The following is a 4,056-nucleotide window of genomic DNA, read 5'->3' on the forward strand; positions in this document are numbered from 1 at the left end:
AAATCCCATGCAAAGCAGCTCAGTCAGCTTGTGCTTTCCTTTCTGAAGAAGTCCCGAGGAGCTGGTTCAGAGAAATGGTGAGCTCCGCGAGCAGCATGGGAGGCTGTGGGCACAAGGTGCCTCTCTACTTTAAACCTTGAAATGAACTATGCAGTGATTGCTCTCCGTTTGAATTTTGGCTTCTCCCCAGTGTCACTGCTGCTTACATGTGCTTTTGGGGATCGTGCCCCTTGCTGTAGATGTACAAGGATTGGCACCAGGCTGCTGAGGTTAGGAAGGCYTGTTCATCGCATGCGTCCCTCACCTCACACATCTGATCTGTGACTTCCTTCTGTGGTTTGTTGAAGAGTTCAGAGGAGAAGGCTTCATGGCTTGGCCTTGCACCTGGCCAGCCCTGTCTATAGACACGGGAGGCCTCTGTGCCAGGTTGACCTCAGACCTGCCAAGGGCTCGTGTCCGAGTGTGGGCTCCAGCATCACCTGGCGCCATGGCTGTCASCACCTCCACGCTGCCATCCGGCCCTGGCACCTATCTCTGCATGAAGAGCAAAAGCTTCTCACCACCTCCCTGAGGTGCAGGGCGGGTGAGGGAAGTGACACAAGGTTGTCCAGCCCTCTGGAAAAGACAGAGTCATTCACACCATCCCCTGGCACAAGAGTAGCAACTTCACAGACACAGCAATAAACCCAAAATTACCTCCTCTTGGGTGAGCAGTTTGCTGCTACTTGCAGTAAGGCTGGTCCCAAATTATTTCCTTGCTAATTTTGGCTGTTCCACAAGACCRGACTCAAATGTTTTGGAAACTGGAGATGCAGATGGTATTTTATATGACATTAAGCCAAATAACTAACAAGGCTACACTGAGTTGCTTTTATTCTGTGCTTACAAGGAAAATGCAATTCCTATCAACAGCATTCAAAGGTCTAGCAGTCAAACTTAATAAAGTTGCAGAAATAACGCTATTCTAAGGCGATGTTAAGAAGCCTTATGTGGTGGCATGTCATGATGAACTTGCAACCCAAGGGCTTGCCTATAGGGAGAGAAGGACACACTGAGCTGCATTTGCTTTATTGCCAGAGGAAATAAATCAGTGTGAGAAATGCCAGACACTCCCCAGTTCATGTGCACTGCCTTCACCCCTTGGGTTGATTCACTCTAGCGTTCCTCCCTGCAGAGACACGGTCTCTGTAGAGTCATGGGTAAGTCCTCTCATTCCAAGAAAGCCAGTCATCTCACTATCGATTCACGCGGTGTCAGAAGCAGCCCTGGGTTACCTGTGTGAAGCTGTGTGCTTCTAACAGGTTGTTTTGGAGCCCTGCAAGCACCACAAAAACACCTTCCAGGACCAGTTTTGAAAATATCATCTTCTGTGAGCTGGGTTGTTTTTTCTGCTAATGTGTGGTATGCTTAGAGTAGCTGGAAAATATGGTAGCTCTAGGATTTAGCTGTGTGAGGTGAGTGAATGCCAGAGAGCRTGAGATGCAGCCAGGCAGACCTGACTGAAGGCCACTAATTGTGAGGCTGCCTGAAACCTTGGCCATACACAAAACCAAAGGATTTAATATTAGCTATTATATAGGTGACAACGGGATGCAAATTCGGGGTTTGGCTTTGTGCTGACACACAAAGCCCCAGGCCAGAGGTATGCCTGGTGCCCATGACTCAAGAGAAGAGTGGCAAAAGAAATTCTGTTATGTTACAATCACAAAAGCTTAGGAGAAAAACTACTTAGGTGAGTTAGAAAATAAGCACCTCAAGTTTTCAGTGACTAAGAAAACAATGAAAGAAGCTCTTGTTTTGGGAGCCTAKGTAGATTTTCGGTTTCATTTTGGAAGTTGTCAGTATTATTTTGACTGTAAAGTTCTTTTTTTAAAAAAAAAGTTTCTAACTAAAATTCAAAGCAAAAGCTTCCTTTGCAAAATGGAAAAATTGGCTATGTTGGAATATTCCACTTTTCATTAATTTCTAAACAGAAAATTTAATGCAATTGGCACCATATACGGGATGTTGCAGTAGAATTGAGCCTACTTATTCTGCAGGAAAAGAATATACGTGAAAAATGTACTTGGTCCTACTTGTGAAGTAGAGCTGCGGTGCTCTGTGCTGACAGGCTCTTCTCCAGTTTTGCACAGCGCATGGATGCCCTATTTCCTCTTTCCTTCYGTCCCTCTGCACAGCTATTTTAGGAGCATATTTCCTGGAGCGCCACATTTAAAGGGACTGTCTTGTCGCTGTTTGCCTGGAATTGTTTATTGACGGAAGCCAGTGACAGAACAACCTGATAAATTTCCCTTTCCGAATTTATCAAGGCGTCTCTGAAAAAGGAAATGAAGATTTATTGGTTCCTTACTTCAGAAGCTCTTCGAAAACAGAAGTGACTTGCAAAGGGAAGCAGCTAATCCGTTCACCTTGGGAGCAAGCTTTGCTTTGCAGSCCTTGTGGAGATGCAGAGCTCATCTTGCGTTCAGTGAGACGGTACCAAAGCAACGCTGGCCAGAAATCCTGGCTGTCCATGGTGTTGTTCATGTCTCCTCCCATGATGGTGCATCCAGAGAAGAGGATGCAATGGGAAAGCTTAAGAATTGAGACGCGGGCAGCATCTAGAGCACCAGTAGAGTGAACGTGGAGTGACCAGCACCTGGGTAATCTGTGCCCATTCCTTGTGACTCCTCTGAAAACTGGAGTCACACCAGTGGCAAGGCATGAGCAGTGGTCTAAGCGGCCATGTCCCCTCTCCATTGTGGTGCTGCTCTCGGGTTGTGAAAGGGGCCCTCGTGCTGTTTGCTCGGCTGTTCAAACAGAGCTGGCTGCGGCGCRGGCCGCCCGCCGCCCACACAGCTCCCCGCTGACCTGCCTTGCACCTCAGCAAGGCCGAGCCCCGTCCTGCAAAAATAATGTCACACCTGGAAAGGCTGCAGAGCTTTCCCGAAGGTCCGCAGAGGGCGGGGGGCTCTCTCTAGTCATACCCTCATCCCGGGGGGATACTGCAGCACGTCGGTGTCAGGTTTTGCAGTCTGGTGCTGGGAGGGCTGTGAAGATGGCCCAGACCTGAGGCAGACACACAGTGTGGGATGTCTCACTCAGGAAAGTTCATGGACTGTGAGATAAGAGGTGGATCTCAAGTGTATCTGAGGGGCAAGTGGCAATGTGAAGCCCGCTCTTTGGAAGGGTTTTCCCCAAATGAAGGTTGGCACAGCCTGGGGCAAGTTGCCTTCATGTGGCTTTGCGCCTTTTTGTTTGTTTACTGGGGCAAAACTCCTCAGAGAAGCTGCTGCTAGCAGTCAGATCTGAATTTTAGATCAAATCCAGAAACAGCAGCCTTGACGCACACTTGAATGGAAACCCGTCCACTTTGAAAAACTGAAATAAGAGGGTGGCGCAGTTTCGTTCTCTGTACTGCACAGGCCAGGCAGCTATCGCTACTGACTTTCAGTCCTTGTCAGTTCAGTGTGTTTTTAGAGCTCTGACTTAGAAACTCCATGTCCTTTTCCCATGGAGAGTGGAAAAAAGCAGCGTGGGTCTTCCTACACGTCAGCAATGCAGCCTCTCGTTCAGAGYGGTCAGTGCGTCTCGGGGTGGTCTGTGTCCTGCTAAGACCTGGGCAGGAGGGTGCAAACCAGTGCCAAAGAGCAGCAGTAGCACTGTTGAAATCTTCTGCACAACCTTGTGGTAGTCCCTCCTCCAAACTGCTGAAATCCAAGGGTAATAATTAACGGAGTTAAGCACTGTGCTGTAGCTATCACCACATGCCCTTCCCCAGGTGCCTGTGCTTTAGAAGTGCTTGCATTTTATGGCTCTTTCTGTCTGACAGTCTTGCAGTGCTTCGCAAATACTCCCTGATTTGACTCCACATTGTGCTAAATCTTTAAAATCTGGATGCTTCTTCCAGCTTCCAGGCCTGCAGAGGGTTCCTCTCACATCTCCAGGGGAACACAGCAGCCGCTAACCTTGCCGACATGGTCCCGCTGGCAGGTTTGGGGGCCCTTGGGGGCCCCTGGCTGTTGGTAAGCCTTGCTGCAAGGATGTCTAGCAGCAAGTAGACAGAAATCCGTGCTC

Source organism: Nothoprocta perdicaria, unplaced genomic scaffold (genome assembly GCF_003342845.1).
Source record: "Nothoprocta perdicaria isolate Ctin4 unplaced genomic scaffold, notPer1 scaffold_8, whole genome shotgun sequence".
Classification (NCBI taxonomy): Eukaryota; Metazoa; Chordata; class Aves; order Tinamiformes; family Tinamidae; genus Nothoprocta; species Nothoprocta perdicaria.